The 22,947-nt window shown below is 52.0% G+C and overlaps 71 non-coding genes across 71 annotated transcripts; 24 read left to right on the top strand and 47 right to left on the bottom strand.

Moving 5' to 3' along the window:
* Window positions 1-16: 16 nt before the first annotated feature.
* Window positions 17-91, top strand: Trnap-agg (transfer RNA proline (anticodon AGG)). Its single transcript has one exon. It is a non-coding gene; the product is annotated as a tRNA-Pro (tRNA).
* A 192-nt stretch (window positions 92-283) lies between these two features.
* Trnav-aac (transfer RNA valine (anticodon AAC)) lies at window positions 284-356 on the bottom strand. The gene has a single exon. It is a non-coding gene; the product is annotated as a tRNA-Val (tRNA).
* Window positions 357-514: 158 nt separating this feature from the next.
* Trnav-cac (transfer RNA valine (anticodon CAC)) lies at window positions 515-587 on the bottom strand. The gene has a single exon. It is a non-coding gene; the product is annotated as a tRNA-Val (tRNA).
* A 411-nt stretch (window positions 588-998) lies between these two features.
* Window positions 999-1,070, top strand: Trnap-agg (transfer RNA proline (anticodon AGG)). The gene has a single exon. It is a non-coding gene; the product is annotated as a tRNA-Pro (tRNA).
* A 195-nt stretch (window positions 1,071-1,265) lies between these two features.
* On the bottom strand, window positions 1,266-1,338 carry Trnav-aac (transfer RNA valine (anticodon AAC)). The gene has a single exon. It is a non-coding gene; the product is annotated as a tRNA-Val (tRNA).
* Window positions 1,339-1,496: 158 nt separating this feature from the next.
* On the bottom strand, window positions 1,497-1,569 carry Trnav-cac (transfer RNA valine (anticodon CAC)). Its single transcript has one exon. It is a non-coding gene; the product is annotated as a tRNA-Val (tRNA).
* Window positions 1,570-1,980: 411 nt separating this feature from the next.
* On the top strand, window positions 1,981-2,052 carry Trnap-agg (transfer RNA proline (anticodon AGG)). Its single transcript has one exon. It is a non-coding gene; the product is annotated as a tRNA-Pro (tRNA).
* A 195-nt stretch (window positions 2,053-2,247) lies between these two features.
* On the bottom strand, window positions 2,248-2,320 carry Trnav-aac (transfer RNA valine (anticodon AAC)). The gene has a single exon. It is a non-coding gene; the product is annotated as a tRNA-Val (tRNA).
* Window positions 2,321-2,478: 158 nt separating this feature from the next.
* Trnav-cac (transfer RNA valine (anticodon CAC)) lies at window positions 2,479-2,551 on the bottom strand. Its single transcript has one exon. It is a non-coding gene; the product is annotated as a tRNA-Val (tRNA).
* Window positions 2,552-2,962: 411 nt separating this feature from the next.
* On the top strand, window positions 2,963-3,034 carry Trnap-agg (transfer RNA proline (anticodon AGG)). The gene has a single exon. It is a non-coding gene; the product is annotated as a tRNA-Pro (tRNA).
* Window positions 3,035-3,229: 195 nt separating this feature from the next.
* On the bottom strand, window positions 3,230-3,302 carry Trnav-aac (transfer RNA valine (anticodon AAC)). The gene has a single exon. It is a non-coding gene; the product is annotated as a tRNA-Val (tRNA).
* Window positions 3,303-3,460: 158 nt separating this feature from the next.
* On the bottom strand, window positions 3,461-3,533 carry Trnav-cac (transfer RNA valine (anticodon CAC)). Its single transcript has one exon. It is a non-coding gene; the product is annotated as a tRNA-Val (tRNA).
* Window positions 3,534-3,944: 411 nt separating this feature from the next.
* On the top strand, window positions 3,945-4,016 carry Trnap-agg (transfer RNA proline (anticodon AGG)). Its single transcript has one exon. It is a non-coding gene; the product is annotated as a tRNA-Pro (tRNA).
* Window positions 4,017-4,211: 195 nt separating this feature from the next.
* Trnav-aac (transfer RNA valine (anticodon AAC)) lies at window positions 4,212-4,284 on the bottom strand. Its single transcript has one exon. It is a non-coding gene; the product is annotated as a tRNA-Val (tRNA).
* Window positions 4,285-4,442: 158 nt separating this feature from the next.
* Window positions 4,443-4,515, bottom strand: Trnav-cac (transfer RNA valine (anticodon CAC)). Its single transcript has one exon. It is a non-coding gene; the product is annotated as a tRNA-Val (tRNA).
* A 411-nt stretch (window positions 4,516-4,926) lies between these two features.
* Trnap-agg (transfer RNA proline (anticodon AGG)) lies at window positions 4,927-4,998 on the top strand. Its single transcript has one exon. It is a non-coding gene; the product is annotated as a tRNA-Pro (tRNA).
* Window positions 4,999-5,193: 195 nt separating this feature from the next.
* Window positions 5,194-5,266, bottom strand: Trnav-aac (transfer RNA valine (anticodon AAC)). Its single transcript has one exon. It is a non-coding gene; the product is annotated as a tRNA-Val (tRNA).
* Window positions 5,267-5,424: 158 nt separating this feature from the next.
* Trnav-cac (transfer RNA valine (anticodon CAC)) lies at window positions 5,425-5,497 on the bottom strand. The gene has a single exon. It is a non-coding gene; the product is annotated as a tRNA-Val (tRNA).
* Window positions 5,498-5,908: 411 nt separating this feature from the next.
* On the top strand, window positions 5,909-5,980 carry Trnap-agg (transfer RNA proline (anticodon AGG)). Its single transcript has one exon. It is a non-coding gene; the product is annotated as a tRNA-Pro (tRNA).
* Window positions 5,981-6,175: 195 nt separating this feature from the next.
* On the bottom strand, window positions 6,176-6,248 carry Trnav-aac (transfer RNA valine (anticodon AAC)). Its single transcript has one exon. It is a non-coding gene; the product is annotated as a tRNA-Val (tRNA).
* Window positions 6,249-6,406: 158 nt separating this feature from the next.
* Window positions 6,407-6,479, bottom strand: Trnav-cac (transfer RNA valine (anticodon CAC)). The gene has a single exon. It is a non-coding gene; the product is annotated as a tRNA-Val (tRNA).
* Window positions 6,480-6,890: 411 nt separating this feature from the next.
* Trnap-agg (transfer RNA proline (anticodon AGG)) lies at window positions 6,891-6,962 on the top strand. The gene has a single exon. It is a non-coding gene; the product is annotated as a tRNA-Pro (tRNA).
* Window positions 6,963-7,157: 195 nt separating this feature from the next.
* On the bottom strand, window positions 7,158-7,230 carry Trnav-aac (transfer RNA valine (anticodon AAC)). Its single transcript has one exon. It is a non-coding gene; the product is annotated as a tRNA-Val (tRNA).
* Window positions 7,231-7,388: 158 nt separating this feature from the next.
* On the bottom strand, window positions 7,389-7,461 carry Trnav-cac (transfer RNA valine (anticodon CAC)). The gene has a single exon. It is a non-coding gene; the product is annotated as a tRNA-Val (tRNA).
* Window positions 7,462-7,872: 411 nt separating this feature from the next.
* Trnap-agg (transfer RNA proline (anticodon AGG)) lies at window positions 7,873-7,944 on the top strand. The gene has a single exon. It is a non-coding gene; the product is annotated as a tRNA-Pro (tRNA).
* Window positions 7,945-8,139: 195 nt separating this feature from the next.
* Window positions 8,140-8,212, bottom strand: Trnav-aac (transfer RNA valine (anticodon AAC)). The gene has a single exon. It is a non-coding gene; the product is annotated as a tRNA-Val (tRNA).
* A 158-nt stretch (window positions 8,213-8,370) lies between these two features.
* On the bottom strand, window positions 8,371-8,443 carry Trnav-cac (transfer RNA valine (anticodon CAC)). The gene has a single exon. It is a non-coding gene; the product is annotated as a tRNA-Val (tRNA).
* Window positions 8,444-8,854: 411 nt separating this feature from the next.
* Window positions 8,855-8,926, top strand: Trnap-agg (transfer RNA proline (anticodon AGG)). The gene has a single exon. It is a non-coding gene; the product is annotated as a tRNA-Pro (tRNA).
* Window positions 8,927-9,121: 195 nt separating this feature from the next.
* On the bottom strand, window positions 9,122-9,194 carry Trnav-aac (transfer RNA valine (anticodon AAC)). Its single transcript has one exon. It is a non-coding gene; the product is annotated as a tRNA-Val (tRNA).
* Window positions 9,195-9,352: 158 nt separating this feature from the next.
* Window positions 9,353-9,425, bottom strand: Trnav-cac (transfer RNA valine (anticodon CAC)). The gene has a single exon. It is a non-coding gene; the product is annotated as a tRNA-Val (tRNA).
* A 411-nt stretch (window positions 9,426-9,836) lies between these two features.
* Window positions 9,837-9,908, top strand: Trnap-agg (transfer RNA proline (anticodon AGG)). The gene has a single exon. It is a non-coding gene; the product is annotated as a tRNA-Pro (tRNA).
* Window positions 9,909-10,103: 195 nt separating this feature from the next.
* Window positions 10,104-10,176, bottom strand: Trnav-aac (transfer RNA valine (anticodon AAC)). Its single transcript has one exon. It is a non-coding gene; the product is annotated as a tRNA-Val (tRNA).
* Window positions 10,177-10,334: 158 nt separating this feature from the next.
* Window positions 10,335-10,407, bottom strand: Trnav-cac (transfer RNA valine (anticodon CAC)). Its single transcript has one exon. It is a non-coding gene; the product is annotated as a tRNA-Val (tRNA).
* A 411-nt stretch (window positions 10,408-10,818) lies between these two features.
* On the top strand, window positions 10,819-10,890 carry Trnap-agg (transfer RNA proline (anticodon AGG)). The gene has a single exon. It is a non-coding gene; the product is annotated as a tRNA-Pro (tRNA).
* Window positions 10,891-11,085: 195 nt separating this feature from the next.
* Trnav-aac (transfer RNA valine (anticodon AAC)) lies at window positions 11,086-11,158 on the bottom strand. The gene has a single exon. It is a non-coding gene; the product is annotated as a tRNA-Val (tRNA).
* Window positions 11,159-11,316: 158 nt separating this feature from the next.
* Window positions 11,317-11,389, bottom strand: Trnav-cac (transfer RNA valine (anticodon CAC)). The gene has a single exon. It is a non-coding gene; the product is annotated as a tRNA-Val (tRNA).
* A 411-nt stretch (window positions 11,390-11,800) lies between these two features.
* Trnap-agg (transfer RNA proline (anticodon AGG)) lies at window positions 11,801-11,872 on the top strand. The gene has a single exon. It is a non-coding gene; the product is annotated as a tRNA-Pro (tRNA).
* A 195-nt stretch (window positions 11,873-12,067) lies between these two features.
* Trnav-aac (transfer RNA valine (anticodon AAC)) lies at window positions 12,068-12,140 on the bottom strand. Its single transcript has one exon. It is a non-coding gene; the product is annotated as a tRNA-Val (tRNA).
* Window positions 12,141-12,298: 158 nt separating this feature from the next.
* On the bottom strand, window positions 12,299-12,371 carry Trnav-cac (transfer RNA valine (anticodon CAC)). The gene has a single exon. It is a non-coding gene; the product is annotated as a tRNA-Val (tRNA).
* Window positions 12,372-12,782: 411 nt separating this feature from the next.
* Trnap-agg (transfer RNA proline (anticodon AGG)) lies at window positions 12,783-12,854 on the top strand. Its single transcript has one exon. It is a non-coding gene; the product is annotated as a tRNA-Pro (tRNA).
* A 195-nt stretch (window positions 12,855-13,049) lies between these two features.
* Trnav-aac (transfer RNA valine (anticodon AAC)) lies at window positions 13,050-13,122 on the bottom strand. Its single transcript has one exon. It is a non-coding gene; the product is annotated as a tRNA-Val (tRNA).
* Window positions 13,123-13,280: 158 nt separating this feature from the next.
* On the bottom strand, window positions 13,281-13,353 carry Trnav-cac (transfer RNA valine (anticodon CAC)). Its single transcript has one exon. It is a non-coding gene; the product is annotated as a tRNA-Val (tRNA).
* Window positions 13,354-13,764: 411 nt separating this feature from the next.
* On the top strand, window positions 13,765-13,836 carry Trnap-agg (transfer RNA proline (anticodon AGG)). The gene has a single exon. It is a non-coding gene; the product is annotated as a tRNA-Pro (tRNA).
* A 195-nt stretch (window positions 13,837-14,031) lies between these two features.
* Window positions 14,032-14,104, bottom strand: Trnav-aac (transfer RNA valine (anticodon AAC)). Its single transcript has one exon. It is a non-coding gene; the product is annotated as a tRNA-Val (tRNA).
* A 158-nt stretch (window positions 14,105-14,262) lies between these two features.
* On the bottom strand, window positions 14,263-14,335 carry Trnav-cac (transfer RNA valine (anticodon CAC)). Its single transcript has one exon. It is a non-coding gene; the product is annotated as a tRNA-Val (tRNA).
* Window positions 14,336-14,746: 411 nt separating this feature from the next.
* On the top strand, window positions 14,747-14,818 carry Trnap-agg (transfer RNA proline (anticodon AGG)). Its single transcript has one exon. It is a non-coding gene; the product is annotated as a tRNA-Pro (tRNA).
* Window positions 14,819-15,013: 195 nt separating this feature from the next.
* Window positions 15,014-15,086, bottom strand: Trnav-aac (transfer RNA valine (anticodon AAC)). Its single transcript has one exon. It is a non-coding gene; the product is annotated as a tRNA-Val (tRNA).
* Window positions 15,087-15,244: 158 nt separating this feature from the next.
* On the bottom strand, window positions 15,245-15,317 carry Trnav-cac (transfer RNA valine (anticodon CAC)). Its single transcript has one exon. It is a non-coding gene; the product is annotated as a tRNA-Val (tRNA).
* A 411-nt stretch (window positions 15,318-15,728) lies between these two features.
* On the top strand, window positions 15,729-15,800 carry Trnap-agg (transfer RNA proline (anticodon AGG)). Its single transcript has one exon. It is a non-coding gene; the product is annotated as a tRNA-Pro (tRNA).
* Window positions 15,801-15,995: 195 nt separating this feature from the next.
* On the bottom strand, window positions 15,996-16,068 carry Trnav-aac (transfer RNA valine (anticodon AAC)). Its single transcript has one exon. It is a non-coding gene; the product is annotated as a tRNA-Val (tRNA).
* Window positions 16,069-16,226: 158 nt separating this feature from the next.
* Window positions 16,227-16,299, bottom strand: Trnav-cac (transfer RNA valine (anticodon CAC)). Its single transcript has one exon. It is a non-coding gene; the product is annotated as a tRNA-Val (tRNA).
* A 411-nt stretch (window positions 16,300-16,710) lies between these two features.
* Window positions 16,711-16,782, top strand: Trnap-agg (transfer RNA proline (anticodon AGG)). Its single transcript has one exon. It is a non-coding gene; the product is annotated as a tRNA-Pro (tRNA).
* Window positions 16,783-16,977: 195 nt separating this feature from the next.
* On the bottom strand, window positions 16,978-17,050 carry Trnav-aac (transfer RNA valine (anticodon AAC)). Its single transcript has one exon. It is a non-coding gene; the product is annotated as a tRNA-Val (tRNA).
* A 158-nt stretch (window positions 17,051-17,208) lies between these two features.
* On the bottom strand, window positions 17,209-17,281 carry Trnav-cac (transfer RNA valine (anticodon CAC)). The gene has a single exon. It is a non-coding gene; the product is annotated as a tRNA-Val (tRNA).
* A 411-nt stretch (window positions 17,282-17,692) lies between these two features.
* Window positions 17,693-17,764, top strand: Trnap-agg (transfer RNA proline (anticodon AGG)). Its single transcript has one exon. It is a non-coding gene; the product is annotated as a tRNA-Pro (tRNA).
* A 195-nt stretch (window positions 17,765-17,959) lies between these two features.
* Window positions 17,960-18,032, bottom strand: Trnav-aac (transfer RNA valine (anticodon AAC)). The gene has a single exon. It is a non-coding gene; the product is annotated as a tRNA-Val (tRNA).
* Window positions 18,033-18,190: 158 nt separating this feature from the next.
* Trnav-cac (transfer RNA valine (anticodon CAC)) lies at window positions 18,191-18,263 on the bottom strand. Its single transcript has one exon. It is a non-coding gene; the product is annotated as a tRNA-Val (tRNA).
* Window positions 18,264-18,674: 411 nt separating this feature from the next.
* On the top strand, window positions 18,675-18,746 carry Trnap-agg (transfer RNA proline (anticodon AGG)). The gene has a single exon. It is a non-coding gene; the product is annotated as a tRNA-Pro (tRNA).
* Window positions 18,747-18,941: 195 nt separating this feature from the next.
* On the bottom strand, window positions 18,942-19,014 carry Trnav-aac (transfer RNA valine (anticodon AAC)). The gene has a single exon. It is a non-coding gene; the product is annotated as a tRNA-Val (tRNA).
* A 158-nt stretch (window positions 19,015-19,172) lies between these two features.
* On the bottom strand, window positions 19,173-19,245 carry Trnav-cac (transfer RNA valine (anticodon CAC)). The gene has a single exon. It is a non-coding gene; the product is annotated as a tRNA-Val (tRNA).
* A 411-nt stretch (window positions 19,246-19,656) lies between these two features.
* Window positions 19,657-19,728, top strand: Trnap-agg (transfer RNA proline (anticodon AGG)). The gene has a single exon. It is a non-coding gene; the product is annotated as a tRNA-Pro (tRNA).
* Window positions 19,729-19,923: 195 nt separating this feature from the next.
* On the bottom strand, window positions 19,924-19,996 carry Trnav-aac (transfer RNA valine (anticodon AAC)). The gene has a single exon. It is a non-coding gene; the product is annotated as a tRNA-Val (tRNA).
* Window positions 19,997-20,154: 158 nt separating this feature from the next.
* On the bottom strand, window positions 20,155-20,227 carry Trnav-cac (transfer RNA valine (anticodon CAC)). The gene has a single exon. It is a non-coding gene; the product is annotated as a tRNA-Val (tRNA).
* A 411-nt stretch (window positions 20,228-20,638) lies between these two features.
* Trnap-agg (transfer RNA proline (anticodon AGG)) lies at window positions 20,639-20,710 on the top strand. The gene has a single exon. It is a non-coding gene; the product is annotated as a tRNA-Pro (tRNA).
* A 195-nt stretch (window positions 20,711-20,905) lies between these two features.
* Trnav-aac (transfer RNA valine (anticodon AAC)) lies at window positions 20,906-20,978 on the bottom strand. Its single transcript has one exon. It is a non-coding gene; the product is annotated as a tRNA-Val (tRNA).
* Window positions 20,979-21,136: 158 nt separating this feature from the next.
* On the bottom strand, window positions 21,137-21,209 carry Trnav-cac (transfer RNA valine (anticodon CAC)). Its single transcript has one exon. It is a non-coding gene; the product is annotated as a tRNA-Val (tRNA).
* A 411-nt stretch (window positions 21,210-21,620) lies between these two features.
* On the top strand, window positions 21,621-21,692 carry Trnap-agg (transfer RNA proline (anticodon AGG)). The gene has a single exon. It is a non-coding gene; the product is annotated as a tRNA-Pro (tRNA).
* Window positions 21,693-21,887: 195 nt separating this feature from the next.
* On the bottom strand, window positions 21,888-21,960 carry Trnav-aac (transfer RNA valine (anticodon AAC)). The gene has a single exon. It is a non-coding gene; the product is annotated as a tRNA-Val (tRNA).
* Window positions 21,961-22,118: 158 nt separating this feature from the next.
* Window positions 22,119-22,191, bottom strand: Trnav-cac (transfer RNA valine (anticodon CAC)). The gene has a single exon. It is a non-coding gene; the product is annotated as a tRNA-Val (tRNA).
* A 411-nt stretch (window positions 22,192-22,602) lies between these two features.
* Trnap-agg (transfer RNA proline (anticodon AGG)) lies at window positions 22,603-22,674 on the top strand. Its single transcript has one exon. It is a non-coding gene; the product is annotated as a tRNA-Pro (tRNA).
* Window positions 22,675-22,869: 195 nt separating this feature from the next.
* On the bottom strand, window positions 22,870-22,942 carry Trnav-aac (transfer RNA valine (anticodon AAC)). The gene has a single exon. It is a non-coding gene; the product is annotated as a tRNA-Val (tRNA).
* Between the last annotated feature and the right edge of the window lie 5 nt (window positions 22,943-22,947).

Below are 22,947 nucleotides of genomic sequence, written 5' to 3'. Positions count from 1 at the left end.
ACACACGCGAGACAGATGCTCGTTGGTCTAGGGGTATGATTCCTGCTTAGGGTGCAGGAGGTCCCGGGTTCAAATCCCGGACGAGCCCTAGCGTTTTGTGCAAACTGATCGCACGTGAGTGGCTGAGTCGACGCAAAATGCTCGGCGGCAGTATCAAATGAATTTCATATTTGATGTGAGCAATTGACACTCTGATCCGACGTGTGAAGGCGATTACGAAGGTTGTTGGGTACAGATGGAAGCAGATGCATGTTACTATGTCTTGTTTTTAATGATGAAAAAGTGTTTCCGCCCGGGATCGAACCGGGGACCTTCTGCGTGTTAGGCAGACGTGATAACCGCTACACCACGGAAACTACTTGTGTGCGCCTTACCTTAGAGGCAACTCGTGCTGATGTTGTCATCGTAACTAAAAAATTAAATAAATGCGCTACTTGCATAACAAAGGTACATGCAGAAGATCCTCACATGTCGTGGCTCACTGGAGTACAATACGACATATTCAGGAAAATACTGTTCCCGCCCGGGATCGAACCGGGGACCTTCTGCGTGTGAAGCAGACGTGATAACCGCTACACTACGGAAACTGCGGACGTGAGGAGTCCATCCCCGTTCCCTCGAAATTACCTCAGCCTGTCTCCCGTCCGCGAATGCACACGCGACGGTTCTTTTGACAGCCTGGAAACCATTACAGCCGAGGGCACAAGAAGTCTTCGGGTGCTCGAGAGTTTGTCTGCCGTAGCACCCCTAACGAGATAGCGGTTTTTCCCGCAGTCGTGATTGTAAGTCATAGCAGCAAAAGCAATCACTTTCTTAGCAGCAGGGAGTGCGAGCCCAGCGGCAGCTCTACATGAAGGTACCAATAGCCCAGGAAGGCCGCCGACCGCGGGAATTCGCGCCGCCCCCATCCCGCCAGCCTACACGAGACTTTCCAGAGCACCCTGGACCACATCGAGGGACCCAGTGCACTGAAATTATAGTATTTCGCCATGTCAGGTGGCTCGTTGGTCTAGGGGTATGATTCCTGCTTAGGGTGCAGGAGGTCCCGGGTTCAAATCCCGGACGAGCCCTAGCGTTTTGTGCAAACTGATCGCACGTGAGTGGCTGAGTCGACGCAAAATGCTCGGCGGCAGTATCAAATGAATTTCATATTTGATGTGAGCAATTGACACTCTGATCCGACGTGTGAAGGCGATTACGAAGGTTTTTGGGTACAGATGGAAGCAGATGCATGTTACTATGTCTTGTTTTTAATGATGAAAAAGTGTTTCCGCCCGGGATCGAACCGGGGACCTTCTGCGTGTTAGGCAGACGTGATAACCGCTACACCACGGAAACTACTTGTGTGCGCCTTACCTTAGAGGCAACTCGTGCTGATGTTGTCATCGTAACTAAAAAATTAAATAAATGCGCTACTTGCATAACAAAGGTACATGCAGAAGATCCTCACATGTCGTGGCTCACTGGAGTACAATACGACATATTCAGGAAAATACTGTTCCCGCCCGGGATCGAACCGGGGACCTTCTGCGTGTGAAGCAGACGTGATAACCGCTACACTACGGAAACTGCGGACGTGAGGAGTCCATCCCCGTTCCCTCGAAATTACCTCAGCCTGTCTCCCGTCCGCGAATGCACACGCGACGGTTCTTTTGACAGCCTGGAAACCATTACAGCCGAGGGCACAAGAAGTCTTCGGGTGCTCGAGAGTTTGTCTGCCGTAGCACCCCTAACGAGATAGCGGTTTTTCCCGCAGTCGTGATTGTAAGTCATAGCAGCAAAAGCAATCACTTTCTTAGCAGCAGGGAGTGCGAGCCCAGCGGCAGCTCTACATGAAGGTACCAATAGCCCAGGAAGGCCGCCGACCGCGGGAATTCGCGCCGCCCCCATCCCGCCAGCCTACACGAGACTTTCCAGAGCACCCTGGACCACATCGAGGGACCCAGTGCACTGAAATTATAGTCATTCGCCATGTCAGGTGGCTCGTTGGTCTAGGGGTATGATTCCTGCTTAGGGTGCAGGAGGTCCCGGGTTCAAATCCCGGACGAGCCCTAGCGTTTTGTGCAAACTGATCGCACGTGAGTGGCTGAGTCGACGCAAAATGCTCGGCGGCAGTATCAAATGAATTTCATATTTGATGTGAGCAATTGACACTCTGATCCGACGTGTGAAGGCGATTACGAAGGTTGTTGGGTACAGATGGAAGCAGATGCATGTTACTATGTCTTGTTTTTAATGATGAAAAAGTGTTTCCGCCCGGGATCGAACCGGGGACCTTCTGCGTGTTAGGCACACGTGATAACCGCTACACCACGGAAACTACTTGTGTGCGCCTTACCTTAGAGGCAACTCGTGCTGATGTTGTCATCGTAACTAAAAAATTAAATAAATGCGCTACTTGCATAACAAAGGTACATGCAGAAGATCCTCACATGTCGTGGCTCACTGGAGTACAATACGACATATTCAGGAAAATACTGTTCCCGCCCGGGATCGAACCGGGGACCTTCTGCGTGTGAAGCAGACGTGATAACCGCTACACTACGGAAACTGCGGACGTGAGGAGTCCATCCCCGTTCCCTCGAAATTACCTCAGCCTGTCTCCCGTCCGCGAATGCACACGCGACGGTTCTTTTGACAGCCTGGAAACCATTACAGCCGAGGGCACAAGAAGTCTTCGGGTGCTCGAGAGTTTGTCTGCCGTAGCACCCCTAACGAGATAGCGGTTTTTCCCGCAGTCGTGATTGTAAGTCATAGCAGCAAAAGCAATCACTTTCTTAGCAGCAGGGAGTGCGAGCCCAGCGGCAGCTCTACATGAAGGTACCAATAGCCCAGGAAGGCCGCCGACCGCGGGAATTCGCGCCGCCCCCATCCCGCCAGCCTACACGAGACTTTCCAGAGCACCCTGGACCACATCGAGGGACCCAGTGCACTGAAATTATAGTATTTCGCCATGTCAGGTGGCTCGTTGGTCTAGGGGTATGATTCCTGCTTAGGGTGCAGGAGGTCCCGGGTTCAAATCCCGGACGAGCCCTAGCGTTTTGTGCAAACTGATCGCACGTGAGTGGCTGAGTCGACGCAAAATGCTCGGCGGCAGTATCAAATGAATTTCATATTTGATGTGAGCAATTGACACTCTGATCCGACGTGTGAAGGCGATTACGAAGGTTTTTGGGTACAGATGGAAGCAGATGCATGTTACTATGTCTTGTTTTTAATGATGAAAAAGTGTTTCCGCCCGGGATCGAACCGGGGACCTTCTGCGTGTTAGGCAGACGTGATAACCGCTACACCACGGAAACTACTTGTGTGCGCCTTACCTTAGAGGCAACTCGTGCTGATGTTGTCATCGTAACTAAAAAATTAAATAAATGCGCTACTTGCATAACAAAGGTACATGCAGAAGATCCTCACATGTCGTGGCTCACTGGAGTACAATACGACATATTCAGGAAAATACTGTTCCCGCCCGGGATCGAACCGGGGACCTTCTGCGTGTGAAGCAGACGTGATAACCGCTACACTACGGAAACTGCGGACGTGAGGAGTCCATCCCCGTTCCCTCGAAATTACCTCAGCCTGTCTCCCGTCCGCGAATGCACACGCGACGGTTCTTTTGACAGCCTGGAAACCATTACAGCCGAGGGCACAAGAAGTCTTCGGGTGCTCGAGAGTTTGTCTGCCGTAGCACCCCTAACGAGATAGCGGTTTTTCCCGCAGTCGTGATTGTAAGTCATAGCAGCAAAAGCAATCACTTTCTTAGCAGCAGGGAGTGCGAGCCCAGCGGCAGCTCTACATGAAGGTACCAATAGCCCAGGAAGGCCGCCGACCGCGGGAATTCGCGCCGCCCCCATCCCGCCAGCCTACACGAGACTTTCCAGAGCACCCTGGACCACATCGAGGGACCCAGTGCACTGAAATTATAGTCATTCGCCATGTCAGGTGGCTCGTTGGTCTAGGGGTATGATTCCTGCTTAGGGTGCAGGAGGTCCCGGGTTCAAATCCCGGACGAGCCCTAGCGTTTTGTGCAAACTGATCGCACGTGAGTGGCTGAGTCGACGCAAAATGCTCGGCGGCAGTATCAAATGAATTTCATATTTGATGTGAGCAATTGACACTCTGATCCGACGTGTGAAGGCGATTACGAAGGTTGTTGGGTACAGATGGAAGCAGATGCATGTTACTATGTCTTGTTTTTAATGATGAAAAAGTGTTTCCGCCCGGGATCGAACCGGGGACCTTCTGCGTGTTAGGCACACGTGATAACCGCTACACCACGGAAACTACTTGTGTGCGCCTTACCTTAGAGGCAACTCGTGCTGATGTTGTCATCGTAACTAAAAAATTAAATAAATGCGCTACTTGCATAACAAAGGTACATGCAGAAGATCCTCACATGTCGTGGCTCACTGGAGTACAATACGACATATTCAGGAAAATACTGTTCCCGCCCGGGATCGAACCGGGGACCTTCTGCGTGTGAAGCAGACGTGATAACCGCTACACTACGGAAACTGCGGACGTGAGGAGTCCATCCCCGTTCCCTCGAAATTACCTCAGCCTGTCTCCCGTCCGCGAATGCACACGCGACGGTTCTTTTGACAGCCTGGAAACCATTACAGCCGAGGGCACAAGAAGTCTTCGGGTGCTCGAGAGTTTGTCTGCCGTAGCACCCCTAACGAGATAGCGGTTTTTCCCGCAGTCGTGATTGTAAGTCATAGCAGCAAAAGCAATCACTTTCTTAGCAGCAGGGAGTGCGAGCCCAGCGGCAGCTCTACATGAAGGTACCAATAGCCCAGGAAGGCCGCCGACCGCGGGAATTCGCGCCGCCCCCATCCCGCCAGCCTACACGAGACTTTCCAGAGCACCCTGGACCACATCGAGGGACCCAGTGCACTGAAATTATAGTATTTCGCCATGTCAGGTGGCTCGTTGGTCTAGGGGTATGATTCCTGCTTAGGGTGCAGGAGGTCCCGGGTTCAAATCCCGGACGAGCCCTAGCGTTTTGTGCAAACTGATCGCACGTGAGTGGCTGAGTCGACGCAAAATGCTCGGCGGCAGTATCAAATGAATTTCATATTTGATGTGAGCAATTGACACTCTGATCCGACGTGTGAAGGCGATTACGAAGGTTTTTGGGTACAGATGGAAGCAGATGCATGTTACTATGTCTTGTTTTTAATGATGAAAAAGTGTTTCCGCCCGGGATCGAACCGGGGACCTTCTGCGTGTTAGGCAGACGTGATAACCGCTACACCACGGAAACTACTTGTGTGCGCCTTACCTTAGAGGCAACTCGTGCTGATGTTGTCATCGTAACTAAAAAATTAAATAAATGCGCTACTTGCATAACAAAGGTACATGCAGAAGATCCTCACATGTCGTGGCTCACTGGAGTACAATACGACATATTCAGGAAAATACTGTTCCCGCCCGGGATCGAACCGGGGACCTTCTGCGTGTGAAGCAGACGTGATAACCGCTACACTACGGAAACTGCGGACGTGAGGAGTCCATCCCCGTTCCCTCGAAATTACCTCAGCCTGTCTCCCGTCCGCGAATGCACACGCGACGGTTCTTTTGACAGCCTGGAAACCATTACAGCCGAGGGCACAAGAAGTCTTCGGGTGCTCGAGAGTTTGTCTGCCGTAGCACCCCTAACGAGATAGCGGTTTTTCCCGCAGTCGTGATTGTAAGTCATAGCAGCAAAAGCAATCACTTTCTTAGCAGCAGGGAGTGCGAGCCCAGCGGCAGCTCTACATGAAGGTACCAATAGCCCAGGAAGGCCGCCGACCGCGGGAATTCGCGCCGCCCCCATCCCGCCAGCCTACACGAGACTTTCCAGAGCACCCTGGACCACATCGAGGGACCCAGTGCACTGAAATTATAGTATTTCGCCATGTCAGGTGGCTCGTTGGTCTAGGGGTATGATTCCTGCTTAGGGTGCAGGAGGTCCCGGGTTCAAATCCCGGACGAGCCCTAGCGTTTTGTGCAAACTGATCGCACGTGAGTGGCTGAGTCGACGCAAAATGCTCGGCGGCAGTATCAAATGAATTTCATATTTGATGTGAGCAATTGACACTCTGATCCGACGTGTGAAGGCGATTACGAAGGTTTTTGGGTACAGATGGAAGCAGATGCATGTTACTATGTCTTGTTTTTAATGATGAAAAAGTGTTTCCGCCCGGGATCGAACCGGGGACCTTCTGCGTGTTAGGCAGACGTGATAACCGCTACACCACGGAAACTACTTGTGTGCGCCTTACCTTAGAGGCAACTCGTGCTGATGTTGTCATCGTAACTAAAAAATTAAATAAATGCGCTACTTGCATAACAAAGGTACATGCAGAAGATCCTCACATGTCGTGGCTCACTGGAGTACAATACGACATATTCAGGAAAATACTGTTCCCGCCCGGGATCGAACCGGGGACCTTCTGCGTGTGAAGCAGACGTGATAACCGCTACACTACGGAAACTGCGGACGTGAGCAGTCCATCCCCGTTCCCTCGAAATTACCTCAGCCTGTCTCCCGTCCGCGAATGCACACGCGACGGTTCTTTTGACAGCCTGGAAACCATTACAGCCGAGGGCACAAGAAGTCTTCGGGTGCTCGAGAGTTTGTCTGCCGTAGCACCCCTAACGAGATAGCGGTTTTTCCCGCAGTCGTGATTGTAAGTCATAGCAGCAAAAGCAATCACTTTCTTAGCAGCAGGGAGTGCGAGCCCAGCGGCAGCTCTACATGAAGGTACCAATAGCCCAGGAAGGCCGCCGACCGCGGGAATTCGCGCCGCCCCCATCCCGCCAGCCTACACGAGACTTTCCAGAGCACCCTGGACCACATCGAGGGACCCAGTGCACTGAAATTATAGTCATTCGCCATGTCAGGTGGCTCGTTGGTCTAGGGGTATGATTCCTGCTTAGGGTGCAGGAGGTCCCGGGTTCAAATCCCGGACGAGCCCTAGCGTTTTGTGCAAACTGATCGCACGTGAGTGGCTGAGTCGACGCAAAATGCTCGGCGGCAGTATCAAATGAATTTCATATTTGATGTGAGCAATTGACACTCTGATCCGACGTGTGAAGGCGATTACGAAGGTTGTTGGGTACAGATGGAAGCAGATGCATGTTACTATGTCTTGTTTTTAATGATGAAAAAGTGTTTCCGCCCGGGATCGAACCGGGGACCTTCTGCGTGTTAGGCACACGTGATAACCGCTACACCACGGAAACTACTTGTGTGCGCCTTACCTTAGAGGCAACTCGTGCTGATGTTGTCATCGTAACTAAAAAATTAAATAAATGCGCTACTTGCATAACAAAGGTACATGCAGAAGATCCTCACATGTCGTGGCTCACTGGAGTACAATACGACATATTCAGGAAAATACTGTTCCCGCCCGGGATCGAACCGGGGACCTTCTGCGTGTGAAGCAGACGTGATAACCGCTACACTACGGAAACTGCGGACGTGAGGAGTCCATCCCCGTTCCCTCGAAATTACCTCAGCCTGTCTCCCGTCCGCGAATGCACACGCGACGGTTCTTTTGACAGCCTGGAAACCATTACAGCCGAGGGCACAAGAAGTCTTCGGGTGCTCGAGAGTTTGTCTGCCGTAGCACCCCTAACGAGATAGCGGTTTTTCCCGCAGTCGTGATTGTAAGTCATAGCAGCAAAAGCAATCACTTTCTTAGCAGCAGGGAGTGCGAGCCCAGCGGCAGCTCTACATGAAGGTACCAATAGCCCAGGAAGGCCGCCGACCGCGGGAATTCGCGCCGCCCCCATCCCGCCAGCCTACACGAGACTTTCCAGAGCACCCTGGACCACATCGAGGGACCCAGTGCACTGAAATTATAGTATTTCGCCATGTCAGGTGGCTCGTTGGTCTAGGGGTATGATTCCTGCTTAGGGTGCAGGAGGTCCCGGGTTCAAATCCCGGACGAGCCCTAGCGTTTTGTGCAAACTGATCGCACGTGAGTGGCTGAGTCGACGCAAAATGCTCGGCGGCAGTATCAAATGAATTTCATATTTGATGTGAGCAATTGACACTCTGATCCGACGTGTGAAGGCGATTACGAAGGTTGTTGGGTACAGATGGAAGCAGATGCATGTTACTATGTCTTGTTTTTAATGATGAAAAAGTGTTTCCGCCCGGGATCGAACCGGGGACCTTCTGCGTGTTAGGCACACGTGATAACCGCTACACCACGGAAACTACTTGTGTGCGCCTTACCTTAGAGGCAACTCGTGCTGATGTTGTCATCGTAACTAAAAAATTAAATAAATGCGCTACTTGCATAACAAAGGTACATGCAGAAGATCCTCACATGTCGTGGCTCACTGGAGTACAATACGACATATTCAGGAAAATACTGTTCCCGCCCGGGATCGAACCGGGGACCTTCTGCGTGTGAAGCAGACGTGATAACCGCTACACTACGGAAACTGCGGACGTGAGGAGTCCATCCCCGTTCCCTCGAAATTACCTCAGCCTGTCTCCCGTCCGCGAATGCACACGCGACGGTTCTTTTGACAGCCTGGAAACCATTACAGCCGAGGGCACAAGAAGTCTTCGGGTGCTCGAGAGTTTGTCTGCCGTAGCACCCCTAACGAGATAGCGGTTTTTCCCGCAGTCGTGATTGTAAGTCATAGCAGCAAAAGCAATCACTTTCTTAGCAGCAGGGAGTGCGAGCCCAGCGGCAGCTCTACATGAAGGTACCAATAGCCCAGGAAGGCCGCCGACCGCGGGAATTCGCGCCGCCCCCATCCCGCCAGCCTACACGAGACTTTCCAGAGCACCCTGGACCACATCGAGGGACCCAGTGCACTGAAATTATAGTCATTCGCCATGTCAGGTGGCTCGTTGGTCTAGGGGTATGATTCCTGCTTAGGGTGCAGGAGGTCCCGGGTTCAAATCCCGGACGAGCCCTAGCGTTTTGTGCAAACTGATCGCACGTGAGTGGCTGAGTCGACGCAAAATGCTCGGCGGCAGTATCAAATGAATTTCATATTTGATGTGAGCAATTGACACTCTGATCCGACGTGTGAAGGCGATTACGAAGGTTTTTGGGTACAGATGGAAGCAGATGCATGTTACTATGTCTTGTTTTTAATGATGAAAAAGTGTTTCCGCCCGGGATCGAACCGGGGACCTTCTGCGTGTTAGGCAGACGTGATAACCGCTACACCACGGAAACTACTTGTGTGCGCCTTACCTTAGAGGCAACTCGTGCTGATGTTGTCATCGTAACTAAAAAATTAAATAAATGCGCTACTTGCATAACAAAGGTACATGCAGAAGATCCTCACATGTCGTGGCTCACTGGAGTACAATACGACATATTCAGGAAAATACTGTTCCCGCCCGGGATCGAACCGGGGACCTTCTGCGTGTGAAGCAGACGTGATAACCGCTACACTACGGAAACTGCGGACGTGAGGAGTCCATCCCCGTTCCCTCGAAATTACCTCAGCCTGTCTCCCGTCCGCGAATGCACACGCGACGGTTCTTTTGACAGCCTGGAAACCATTACAGCCGAGGGCACAAGAAGTCTTCGGGTGCTCGAGAGTTTGTCTGCCGTAGCACCCCTAACGAGATAGCGGTTTTTCCCGCAGTCGTGATTGTAAGTCATAGCAGCAAAAGCAATCACTTTCTTAGCAGCAGGGAGTGCGAGCCCAGCGGCAGCTCTACATGAAGGTACCAATAGCCCAGGAAGGCCGCCGACCGCGGGAATTCGCGCCGCCCCCATCCCGCCAGCCTACACGAGACTTTCCAGAGCACCCTGGACCACATCGAGGGACCCAGTGCACTGAAATTATAGTCATTCGCCATGTCAGGTGGCTCGTTGGTCTAGGGGTATGATTCCTGCTTAGGGTGCAGGAGGTCCCGGGTTCAAATCCCGGACGAGCCCTAGCGTTTTGTGCAAACTGATCGCACGTGAGTGGCTGAGTCGACGCAAAATGCTCGGCGGCAGTATCAAATGAATTTCATATTTGATGTGAGCAATTGACACTCTGATCCGACGTGTGAAGGCGATTACGAAGGTTGTTGGGTACAGATGGAAGCAGATGCATGTTACTATGTCTTGTTTTTAATGATGAAAAAGTGTTTCCGCCCGGGATCGAACCGGGGACCTTCTGCGTGTTAGGCACACGTGATAACCGCTACACCACGGAAACTACTTGTGTGCGCCTTACCTTAGAGGCAACTCGTGCTGATGTTGTCATCGTAACTAAAAAATTAAATAAATGCGCTACTTGCATAACAAAGGTACATGCAGAAGATCCTCACATGTCGTGGCTCACTGGAGTACAATACGACATATTCAGGAAAATACTGTTCCCGCCCGGGATCGAACCGGGGACCTTCTGCGTGTGAAGCAGACGTGATAACCGCTACACTACGGAAACTGCGGACGTGAGGAGTCCATCCCCGTTCCCTCGAAATTACCTCAGCCTGTCTCCCGTCCGCGAATGCACACGCGACGGTTCTTTTGACAGCCTGGAAACCATTACAGCCGAGGGCACAAGAAGTCTTCGGGTGCTCGAGAGTTTGTCTGCCGTAGCACCCCTAACGAGATAGCGGTTTTTCCCGCAGTCGTGATTGTAAGTCATAGCAGCAAAAGCAATCACTTTCTTAGCAGCAGGGAGTGCGAGCCCAGCGGCAGCTCTACATGAAGGTACCAATAGCCCAGGAAGGCCGCCGACCGCGGGAATTCGCGCCGCCCCCATCCCGCCAGCCTACACGAGACTTTCCAGAGCACCCTGGACCACATCGAGGGACCCAGTGCACTGAAATTATAGTATTTCGCCATGTCAGGTGGCTCGTTGGTCTAGGGGTATGATTCCTGCTTAGGGTGCAGGAGGTCCCGGGTTCAAATCCCGGACGAGCCCTAGCGTTTTGTGCAAACTGATCGCACGTGAGTGGCTGAGTCGACGCAAAATGCTCGGCGGCAGTATCAAATGAATTTCATATTTGATGTGAGCAATTGACACTCTGATCCGACGTGTGAAGGCGATTACGAAGGTTTTTGGGTACAGATGGAAGCAGATGCATGTTACTATGTCTTGTTTTTAATGATGAAAAAGTGTTTCCGCCCGGGATCGAACCGGGGACCTTCTGCGTGTTAGGCAGACGTGATAACCGCTACACCACGGAAACTACTTGTGTGCGCCTTACCTTAGAGGCAACTCGTGCTGATGTTGTCATCGTAACTAAAAAATTAAATAAATGCGCTACTTGCATAACAAAGGTACATGCAGAAGATCCTCACATGTCGTGGCTCACTGGAGTACAATACGACATATTCAGGAAAATACTGTTCCCGCCCGGGATCGAACCGGGGACCTTCTGCGTGTGAAGCAGACGTGATAACCGCTACACTACGGAAACTGCGGACGTGAGGAGTCCATCCCCGTTCCCTCGAAATTACCTCAGCCTGTCTCCCGTCCGCGAATGCACACGCGACGGTTCTTTTGACAGCCTGGAAACCATTACAGCCGAGGGCACAAGAAGTCTTCGGGTGCTCGAGAGTTTGTCTGCCGTAGCACCCCTAACGAGATAGCGGTTTTTCCCGCAGTCGTGATTGTAAGTCATAGCAGCAAAAGCAATCACTTTCTTAGCAGCAGGGAGTGCGAGCCCAGCGGCAGCTCTACATGAAGGTACCAATAGCCCAGGAAGGCCGCCGACCGCGGGAATTCGCGCCGCCCCCATCCCGCCAGCCTACACGAGACTTTCCAGAGCACCCTGGACCACATCGAGGGACCCAGTGCACTGAAATTATAGTATTTCGCCATGTCAGGTGGCTCGTTGGTCTAGGGGTATGATTCCTGCTTAGGGTGCAGGAGGTCCCGGGTTCAAATCCCGGACGAGCCCTAGCGTTTTGTGCAAACTGATCGCACGTGAGTGGCTGAGTCGACGCAAAATGCTCGGCGGCAGTATCAAATGAATTTCATATTTGATGTGAGCAATTGACACTCTGATCCGACGTGTGAAGGCGATTACGAAGGTTTTTGGGTACAGATGGAAGCAGATGCATGTTACTATGTCTTGTTTTTAATGATGAAAAAGTGTTTCCGCCCGGGATCGAACCGGGGACCTTCTGCGTGTTAGGCAGACGTGATAACCGCTACACCACGGAAACTACTTGTGTGCGCCTTACCTTAGAGGCAACTCGTGCTGATGTTGTCATCGTAACTAAAAAATTAAATAAATGCGCTACTTGCATAACAAAGGTACATGCAGAAGATCCTCACATGTCGTGGCTCACTGGAGTACAATACGACATATTCAGGAAAATACTGTTCCCGCCCGGGATCGAACCGGGGACCTTCTGCGTGTGAAGCAGACGTGATAACCGCTACACTACGGAAACTGCGGACGTGAGGAGTCCATCCCCGTTCCCTCGAAATTACCTCAGCCTGTCTCCCGTCCGCGAATGCACACGCGACGGTTCTTTTGACAGCCTGGAAACCATTACAGCCGAGGGCACAAGAAGTCTTCGGGTGCTCGAGAGTTTGTCTGCCGTAGCACCCCTAACGAGATAGCGGTTTTTCCCGCAGTCGTGATTGTAAGTCATAGCAGCAAAAGCAATCACTTTCTTAGCAGCAGGGAGTGCGAGCCCAGCGGCAGCTCTACATGAAGGTACCAATAGCCCAGGAAGGCCGCCGACCGCGGGAATTCGCGCCGCCCCCATCCCGCCAGCCTACACGAGACTTTCCAGAGCACCCTGGACCACATCGAGGGACCCAGTGCACTGAAATTATAGTCATTCGCCATGTCAGGTGGCTCGTTGGTCTAGGGGTATGATTCCTGCTTAGGGTGCAGGAGGTCCCGGGTTCAAATCCCGGACGAGCCCTAGCGTTTTGTGCAAACTGATCGCACGTGAGTGGCTGAGTCGACGCAAAATGCTCGGCGGCAGTATCAAATGAATTTCATATTTGATGTGAGCAATTGACACTCTGATCCGACGTGTGAAGGCGATTACGAAGGTTGTTGGGTACAGATGGAAGCAGATGCATGTTACTATGTCTTGTTTTTAATGATGAAAAAGTGTTTCCGCCCGGGATCGAACCGGGGACCTTCTGCGTGTTAGGCACACGTGATAACCGCTACACCACGGAAACTACTTGTGTGCGCCTTACCTTAGAGGCAACTCGTGCTGATGTTGTCATCGTAACTAAAAAATTAAATAAATGCGCTACTTGCATAACAAAGGTACATGCAGAAGATCCTCACATGTCGTGGCTCACTGGAGTACAATACGACATATTCAGGAAAATACTGTTCCCGCCCGGGATCGAACCGGGGACCTTCTGCGTGTGAAGCAGACGTGATAACCGCTACACTACGGAAACTGCGGACGTGAGGAGTCCATCCCCGTTCCCTCGAAATTACCTCAGCCTGTCTCCCGTCCGCGAATGCACACGCGACGGTTCTTTTGACAGCCTGGAAACCATTACAGCCGAGGGCACAAGAAGTCTTCGGGTGCTCGAGAGTTTGTCTGCCGTAGCACCCCTAACGAGATAGCGGTTTTTCCCGCAGTCGTGATTGTAAGTCATAGCAGCAAAAGCAATCACTTTCTTAGCAGCAGGGAGTGCGAGCCCAGCGGCAGCTCTACATGAAGGTACCAATAGCCCAGGAAGGCCGCCGACCGCGGGAATTCGCGCCGCCCCCATCCCGCCAGCCTACACGAGACTTTCCAGAGCACCCTGGACCACATCGAGGGACCCAGTGCACTGAAATTATAGTATTTCGCCATGTCAGGTGGCTCGTTGGTCTAGGGGTATGATTCCTGCTTAGGGTGCAGGAGGTCCCGGGTTCAAATCCCGGACGAGCCCTAGCGTTTTGTGCAAACTGATCGCACGTGAGTGGCTGAGTCGACGCAAAATGCTCGGCGGCAGTATCAAATGAATTTCATATTTGATGTGAGCAATTGACACTCTGATCCGACGTGTGAAGGCGATTACGAAGGTTGTTGGGTACAGATGGAAGCAGATGCATGTTACTATGTCTTGTTTTTAATGATGAAAAAGTGTTTCCGCCCGGGATCGAACCGGGGACCTTCTGCGTGTTAGGCACACGTGATAACCGCTACACCACGGAAACTACTTGTGTGCGCCTTACCTTAGAGGCAACTCGTGCTGATGTTGTCATCGTAACTAAAAAATTAAATAAATGCGCTACTTGCATAACAAAGGTACATGCAGAAGATCCTCACATGTCGTGGCTCACTGGAGTACAATACGACATATTCAGGAAAATACTGTTCCCGCCCGGGATCGAACCGGGGACCTTCTGCGTGTGAAGCAGACGTGATAACCGCTACACTACGGAAACTGCGGACGTGAGGAGTCCATCCCCGTTCCCTCGAAATTACCTCAGCCTGTCTCCCGTCCGCGAATGCACACGCGACGGTTCTTTTGACAGCCTGGAAACCATTACAGCCGAGGGCACAAGAAGTCTTCGGGTGCTCGAGAGTTTGTCTGCCGTAGCACCCCTAACGAGATAGCGGTTTTTCCCGCAGTCGTGATTGTAAGTCATAGCAGCAAAAGCAATCACTTTCTTAGCAGCAGGGAGTGCGAGCCCAGCGGCAGCTCTACATGAAGGTACCAATAGCCCAGGAAGGCCGCCGACCGCGGGAATTCGCGCCGCCCCCATCCCGCCAGCCTACACGAGACTTTCCAGAGCACCCTGGACCACATCGAGGGACCCAGTGCACTGAAATTATAGTATTTCGCCATGTCAGGTGGCTCGTTGGTCTAGGGGTATGATTCCTGCTTAGGGTGCAGGAGGTCCCGGGTTCAAATCCCGGACGAGCCCTAGCGTTTTGTGCAAACTGATCGCACGTGAGTGGCTGAGTCGACGCAAAATGCTCGGCGGCAGTATCAAATGAATTTCATATTTGATGTGAGCAATTGACACTCTGATCCGACGTGTGAAGGCGATTACGAAGGTTTTTGGGTACAGATGGAAGCAGATGCATGTTACTATGTCTTGTTTTTAATGATGAAAAAGTGTTTCCGCCCGGGATCGAACCGGGGACCTTCTGCGTGTTAGGCAGACGTGATAACCGCTACACCACGGAAACTACTTGTGTGCGCCTTACCTTAGAGGCAACTCGTGCTGATGTTGTCATCGTAACTAAAAAATTAAATAAATGCGCTACTTGCATAACAAAGGTACATGCAGAAGATCCTCACATGTCGTGGCTCACTGGAGTACAATACGACATATTCAGGAAAATACTGTTCCCGCCCGGGATCGAACCGGGGACCTTCTGCGTGTGAAGCAGACGTGATAACCGCTACACTACGGAAACTGCGGACGTGAGGAGTCCATCCCCGTTCCCTCGAAATTACCTCAGCCTGTCTCCCGTCCGCGAATGCACACGCGACGGTTCTTTTGACAGCCTGGAAACCATTACAGCCGAGGGCACAAGAAGTCTTCGGGTGCTCGAGAGCTTGTCTGCCGTAGCACCCCTAACGAGATAGCGGTTTTTCCCGCAGTCGTGATTGTAAGTCATAGCAGCAAAAGCAATCACTTTCTTAGCAGCAGGGAGTGCGAGCCCAGCGGCAGCTCTACATGAAGGTACCAATAGCCCAGGAAGGCCGCCGACCGCGGGAATTCGCGCCGCCCCCATCCCGCCAGCCTACACGAGACTTTCCAGAGCACCCTGGACCACATCGAGGGACCCAGTGCACTGAAATTATAGTCATTCGCCATGTCAGGTGGCTCGTTGGTCTAGGGGTATGATTCCTGCTTAGGGTGCAGGAGGTCCCGGGTTCAAATCCCGGACGAGCCCTAGCGTTTTGTGCAAACTGATCGCACGTGAGTGGCTGAGTCGACGCAAAATGCTCGGCGGCAGTATCAAATGAATTTCATATTTGATGTGAGCAATTGACACTCTGATCCGACGTGTGAAGGCGATTACGAAGGTTGTTGGGTACAGATGGAAGCAGATGCATGTTACTATGTCTTGTTTTTAATGATGAAAAAGTGTTTCCGCCCGGGATCGAACCGGGGACCTTCTGCGTGTTAGGCAGACGTGATAACCGCTACACCACGGAAACTACTTGTGTGCGCCTTACCTTAGAGGCAACTCGTGCTGATGTTGTCATTGTAACTAAAAAATTAAATAAATGCGCTACTTGCATAACAAAGGTACATGCAGAAGATCCTCACATGTCGTGGCTCACTGGAGTACAATACGACATATTCAGGAAAATACTGTTCCCGCCCGGGATCGAACCGGAGACCTTCTGCGTGTGAAGCAGACGTGATAACCGCTACACTACGGAAACTGCGGACGTGAGGAGTCCATCCCCGTTCCCTCGAAATTACCTCAGCCTGTCTCCCGTCCGCGAATGCACACGCGACGGTTCTTTTGACAGCCTGGAAACCATTACAGCCGAGGGCACAAGAAGTCTTCGGGTGCTCGAGAGTTTGTCTGCCGTAGCACCCCTAACGAGATAGCGGTTTTTCCCGCAGTCGTGATTGTAAGTCATAGCAGCAAAAGCAATCACTTTCTTAGCAGCAGGGAGTGCGAGCCCAGCGGCAGCTCTACATGAAGGTACCAATAGCCCAGGAAGGCCGCCGACCGCGGGAATTCGCGCCGCCCCCATCCCGCCAGCCTACACGAGACTTTCCAGAGCACCCTGGACCACATCGAGGGACCCAGTGCACTGAAATTATAGTATTTCGCCATGTCAGGTGGCTCGTTGGTCTAGGGGTATGATTCCTGCTTAGGGTGCAGGAGGTCCCGGGTTCAAATCCCGGACGAGCCCTAGCGTTTTGTGCAAACTGATCGCACGTGAGTGGCTGAGTCGACGCAAAATGCTCGGCGGCAGTATCAAATGAATTTCATATTTGATGTGAGCAATTGACACTCTGATCCGACGTGTGAAGGCGATTACGAAGGTTGTTGGGTACAGATGGAAGCAGATGCATGTTACTATGTCTTGTTTTTAATGATGAAAAAGTGTTTCCGCCCGGGATCGAACCGGGGACCTTCTGCGTGTTAGGCACACGTGATAACCGCTACACCACGGAAACTACTTGTGTGCGCCTTACCTTAGAGGCAACTCGTGCTGATGTTGTCATCGTAACTAAAAAATTAAATAAATGCGCTACTTGCATAACAAAGGTACATGCAGAAGATCCTCACATGTCGTGGCTCACTGGAGTACAATACGACATATTCAGGAAAATACTGTTCCCGCCCGGGATCGAACCGGGGACCTTCTGCGTGTGAAGCAGACGTGATAACCGCTACACTACGGAAACTGCGGACGTGAGGAGTCCATCCCCGTTCCCTCGAAATTACCTCAGCCTGTCTCCCGTCCGCGAATGCACACGCGACGGTTCTTTTGACAGCCTGGAAACCATTACAGCCGAGGGCACAAGAAGTCTTCGGGTGCTCGAGAGTTTGTCTGCCGTAGCACCCCTAACGAGATAGCGGTTTTTCCCGCAGTCGTGATTGTAAGTCATAGCAGCAAAAGCAATCACTTTCTTAGCAGCAGGGAGTGCGAGCCCAGCGGCAGCTCTACATGAAGGTACCAATAGCCCAGGAAGGCCGCCGACCGCGGGAATTCGCGCCGCCCCCATCCCGCCAGCCTACACGAGACTTTCCAGAGCACCCTGGACCACATCGAGGGACCCAGTGCACTGAAATTATAGTATTTCGCCATGTCAGGTGGCTCGTTGGTCTAGGGGTATGATTCCTGCTTAGGGTGCAGGAGGTCCCGGGTTCAAATCCCGGACGAGCCCTAGCGTTTTGTGCAAACTGATCGCACGTGAGTGGCTGAGTCGACGCAAAATGCTCGGCGGCAGTATCAAATGAATTTCATATTTGATGTGAGCAATTGACACTCTGATCCGACGTGTGAAGGCGATTACGAAGGTTTTTGGGTACAGATGGAAGCAGATGCATGTTACTATGTCTTGTTTTTAATGATGAAAAAGTGTTTCCGCCCGGGATCGAACCGGGGACCTTCTGCGTGTTAGGCAGACGTGATAACCGCTACACCACGGAAACTACTTGTGTGCGCCTTACCTTAGAGGCAACTCGTGCTGATGTTGTCATCGTAACTAAAAAATTAAATAAATGCGCTACTTGCATAACAAAGGTACATGCAGAAGATCCTCACATGTCGTGGCTCACTGGAGTACAATACGACATATTCAGGAAAATACTGTTCCCGCCCGGGATCGAACCGGGGACCTTCTGCGTGTGAAGCAGACGTGATAACCGCTACACTACGGAAACTGCGGACGTGAGGAGTCCATCCCCGTTCCCTCGAAATTACCTCAGCCTGTCTCCCGTCCGCGAATGCACACGCGACGGTTCTTTTGACAGCCTGGAAACCATTACAGCCGAGGGCACAAGAAGTCTTCGGGTGCTCGAGAGCTTGTCTGCCGTAGCACCCCTAACGAGATAGCGGTTTTTCCCGCAGTCGTGATTGTAAGTCATAGCAGCAAAAGCAATCACTTTCTTAGCAGCAGGGAGTGCGAGCCCAGCGGCAGCTCTACATGAAGGTACCAATAGCCCAGGAAGGCCGCCGACCGCGGGAATTCGCGCCGCCCCCATCCCGCCAGCCTACACGAGACTTTCCAGAGCACCCTGGACCACATCGAGGGACCCAGTGCACTGAAATTATAGTCATTCGCCATGTCAGGTGGCTCGTTGGTCTAGGGGTATGATTCCTGCTTAGGGTGCAGGAGGTCCCGGGTTCAAATCCCGGACGAGCCCTAGCGTTTTGTGCAAACTGATCGCACGTGAGTGGCTGAGTCGACGCAAAATGCTCGGCGGCAGTATCAAATGAATTTCATATTTGATGTGAGCAATTGACACTCTGATCCGACGTGTGAAGGCGATTACGAAGGTTGTTGGGTACAGATGGAAGCAGATGCATGTTACTATGTCTTGTTTTTAATGATGAAAAAGTGTTTCCGCCCGGGATCGAACCGGGGACCTTCTGCGTGTTAGGCAGACGTGATAACCGCTACACCACGGAAACTACTTGTGTGCGCCTTACCTTAGAGGCAACTCGTGCTGATGTTGTCATTGTAACTAAAAAATTAAATAAATGCGCTACTTGCATAACAAAGGTACATGCAGAAGATCCTCACATGTCGTGGCTCACTGGAGTACAATACGACATATTCAGGAAAATACTGTTCCCGCCCGGGATCGAACCGGGGACCTTCTGCGTGTGAAGCAGACGTGATAACCGCTACACTACGGAAACTGCGGACGTGAGGAGTCCATCCCCGTTCCCTCGAAATTACCTCAGCCTGTCTCCCGTCCGCGAATGCACACGCGACGGTTCTTTTGACAGCCTGGAAACCATTACAGCCGAGGGCACAAGAAGTCTTCGGGTGCTCGAGAGTTTGTCTGCCGTAGCACCCCTAACGAGATAGCGGTTTTTCCCGCAGTCGTGATTGTAAGTCATAGCAGCAAAAGCAATCACTTTCTTAGCAGCAGGGAGTGCGAGCCCAGCGGCAGCTCTACATGAAGGTACCAATAGCCCAGGAAGGCCGCCGACCGCGGGAATTCGCGCCGCCCCCATCCCGGCAGCCTACACGAGACTTTCCAGAGCACCCTGGACCACATCGAGGGACCCAGTGCACTGAAATTATAGTATTTCGCCATGTCAGGTGGCTCGTTGGTCTAGGGGTATGATTCCTGCTTAGGGTGCAGGAGGTCCCGGGTTCAAATCCCGGACGAGCCCTAGCGTTTTGTGCAAACTGATCGCACGTGAGTGGCTGAGTCGACGCAAAATGCTCGGCGGCAGTATCAAATGAATTTCATATTTGATGTGAGCAATTGACACTCTGATCCGACGTGTGAAGGCGATTACGAAGGTTTTTGGGTACAGATGGAAGCAGATGCATGTTACTATGTCTTGTTTTTAATGATGAAAAAGTGTTTCCGCCCGGGATCGAACCGGGGACCTTCTGCGTGTTAGGCAGACGTGATAACCGCTACACCACGGAAACTACTTGTGTGCGCCTTACCTTAGAGGCAACTCGTGCTGATGTTGTCATCGTAACTAAAAAATTAAATAAATGCGCTACTTGCATAACAAAGGTACATGCAGAAGATCCTCACATGTCGTGGCTCACTGGAGTACAATACGACATATTCAGGAAAATACTGTTCCCGCCCGGGATCGAACCGGGGACCTTCTGCGTGTGAAGCAGACGTGATAACCGCTACACTACGGAAACTGCGGACGTGAGGAGTCCATCCCCGTTCCCTCGAAATTACCTCAGCCTGTCTCCCGTCCGCGAATGCACACGCGACGGTTCTTTTGACAGCCTGGAAACCATTACAGCCGAGGGCACAAGAAGTCTTCGGGTGCTCGAGAGTTTGTCTGCCGTAGCACCCCTAACGAGATAGCGGTTTTTCCCGCAGTCGTGATTGTAAGTCATAGTAGCAAAAGCAATCACTTTCTTAGCAGCAGGGAGTGCGAGCCCAGCGGCAGCTCTACATGAAGGTACCAATAGCCCAGGAAGGCCGCCGACCGCGGGAATTCGCGCCGCCCCCATCCCGCCAGCCTACACGAGACTTTCCAGAGCACCCTGGACCACATCGAGGGACCCAGTGCACTGAAATTATAGTATTTCGCCATGTCAGGTGGCTCGTTGGTCTAGGGGTATGATTCCTGCTTAGGGTGCAGGAGGTCCCGGGTTCAAATCCCGGACGAGCCCTAGCGTTTTGTGCAAACTGATCGCACGTGAGTGGCTGAGTCGACGCAAAATGCTCGGCGGCAGTATCAAATGAATTTCATATTTGATGTGAGCAATTGACACTCTGATCCGACGTGTGAAGGCGATTACGAAGGTTTTTGGGTACAGATGGAAGCAGATGCATGTTACTATGTCTTGTTTTTAATGATGAAAAAGTGTTTCCGCCCGGGATCGAACCGGGGACCTTCTGCGTGTTAGGCAGACGTGATAACCGCTACACCACGGAAACTACTTGTGTGCGCCTTACCTTAGAGGCAACTCGTGCTGATGTTGTCATCGTAACTAAAAAATTAAATAAATGCGCTACTTGCATAACAAAGGTACATGCAGAAGATCCTCACATGTCGTGGCTCACTGGAGTACAATACGACATATTCAGGAAAATACTGTTCCCGCCCGGGATCGAACCGGGGACCTTCTGCGTGTGAAGCAGACGTGATAACCGCTACACTACGGAAACTGCGGACGTGAGGAGTCCATCCCCGTTCCCTCGAAATTACCTCAGCCTGTCTCCCGTCCGCGAATGCACACGCGACGGTTCTTTTGACAGCCTGGAAACCATTACAGCCGAGGGCACAAGAAGTCTTCGGGTGCTCGAGAGTTTGTCTGCCGTAGCACCCCTAACGAGATAGCGGTTTTTCCCGCAGTCGTGATTGTAAGTCATAGCAGCAAAAGCAATCACTTTCTTAGCAGCAGGGAGTGCGAGCCCAGCGGCAGCTCTACATGAAGGTACCAATAGCCCAGGAAGGCCGCCGACCGCGGGAATTCGCGCCGCCCCCATCCCGCCAGCCTACACGAGACTTTCCAGAGCACCCTGGACCACATCGAGGGACCCAGTGCACTGAAATTATAGTCATTCGCCATGTCAGGTGGCTCGTTGGTCTAGGGGTATGATTCCTGCTTAGGGTGCAGGAGGTCCCGGGTTCAAATCCCGGACGAGCCCTAGCGTTTTGTGCAAACTGATCGCACGTGAGTGGCTGAGTCGACGCAAAATGCTCGGCGGCAGTATCAAATGAATTTCATATTTGATGTGAGCAATTGACACTCTGATCCGACGTGTGAAGGCGATTACGAAGGTTGTTGGGTACAGATGGAAGCAGATGCATGTTACTATGTCTTGTTTTTAATGATGAAAAAGTGTTTCCGCCCGGGATCGAACCGGGGACCTTCTGCGTGTTAGGCAGACGTGATAACCGCTACACCACGGAAACTACTTGTGTGCGCCTTACCTTAGAGGCAACTCGTGCTGATGTTGTCATCGTAACTAAAAAATTAAATAAATGCGCTACTTGCATAACAAAGGTACATGCAGAAGATCCTCACATGTCGTGGCTCACTGGAGTACAATACGACATATTCAGGAAAATACTGTTCCCGCCCGGGATCGAACCGGGGACCTTCTGCGTGTGAAGCAGACGTGATAACCGCTACACTACGGAAACTGCGGACGTGAGGAGTCCATCCCCGTTCCCTCGAAATTACCTCAGCCTGTCTCCCGTCCGCGAATGCACACGCGACGGTTCTTTTGACAGCCTGGAAACCATTACAGCCGAGGGCACAAGAAGTCTTCGGGTGCTCGAGAGTTTGTCTGCCGTAGCACCCCTAACGAGATAGCGGTTTTTCCCGCAGTCGTGATTGTAAGTCATAGTAGCAAAAGCAATCACTTTCTTAGCAGCAGGGAGTGCGAGCCCAGCGGCAGCTCTACATGAAGGTACCAATAGCCCAGGAAGGCCGCCGACCGCGGGAATTCGCGCCGCCCCCATCCCGCCAGCCTACACGAGACTTTCCAGAGCACCCTGGACCACATCGAGGGACCCAGTGCACTGAAATTATAGTATTTCGCCATGTCAGGTGGCTCGTTGGTCTAGGGGTATGATTCCTGCTTAGGGTGCAGGAGGTCCCGGGTTCAAATCCCGGACGAGCCCTAGCGTTTTGTGCAAACTGATCGCACGTGAGTGGCTGAGTCGACGCAAAATGCTCGGCGGCAGTATCAAATGAATTTCATATTTGATGTGAGCAATTGACACTCTGATCCGACGTGTGAAGGCGATTACGAAGGTTTTTGGGTACAGATGGAAGCAGATGCATGTTACTATGTCTTGTTTTTAATGATGAAAAAGTGTTTCCGCCCGGGATCGAACCGGGGACCTTCTGCGTGTTAGGCAGACGTGATAACCGCTACACCACGGAAACTACTT

This window comes from Schistocerca gregaria, chromosome 2, assembly GCF_023897955.1.
Source record: "Schistocerca gregaria isolate iqSchGreg1 chromosome 2, iqSchGreg1.2, whole genome shotgun sequence".
In the NCBI taxonomy this organism is placed as follows: domain Eukaryota; kingdom Metazoa; phylum Arthropoda; class Insecta; order Orthoptera; family Acrididae; genus Schistocerca; species Schistocerca gregaria.
The sequence above is the reverse complement of the archived record's forward strand: the minus strand, read 5'-3'. Positions and strand labels throughout refer to the sequence as shown.